Source organism: Protopterus annectens, chromosome 4.part0 (assembly GCF_019279795.1).
Source record: "Protopterus annectens isolate FY-2018-M chromosome 4.part0, PAN1.0, whole genome shotgun sequence".
Classification (NCBI taxonomy): Eukaryota; Metazoa; Chordata; order Ceratodontiformes; family Protopteridae; genus Protopterus; species Protopterus annectens.
Genome location: NC_056733.1, coordinates 1,596,020,276 through 1,596,020,531, shown reverse-complemented (window position 1 = coordinate 1,596,020,531; position 256 = coordinate 1,596,020,276).

Sequence of the window (256 nt, the reverse complement as noted above, 5' to 3'; positions counted from 1 at the left end):
CATAATACCATTTTGTAAAACAAAAAAATGGTGTTGTGTTAACAGGTGAGATGAGTCTGTCGCCTGATTTTCACACACGCACACATATGTGCTAGAAGCATTTCAATTCACATCCTTTTCTTTAACAAGACCATCTGGTATCAACTCCTACAACTGATATCATGTGCCAAACGGCATTTCAAATAATGTGTGACTTTGCTGTTATCTCTGATACAGCACATCAGGGACAACATGTGCTTCTGTACTAACCTAGCTC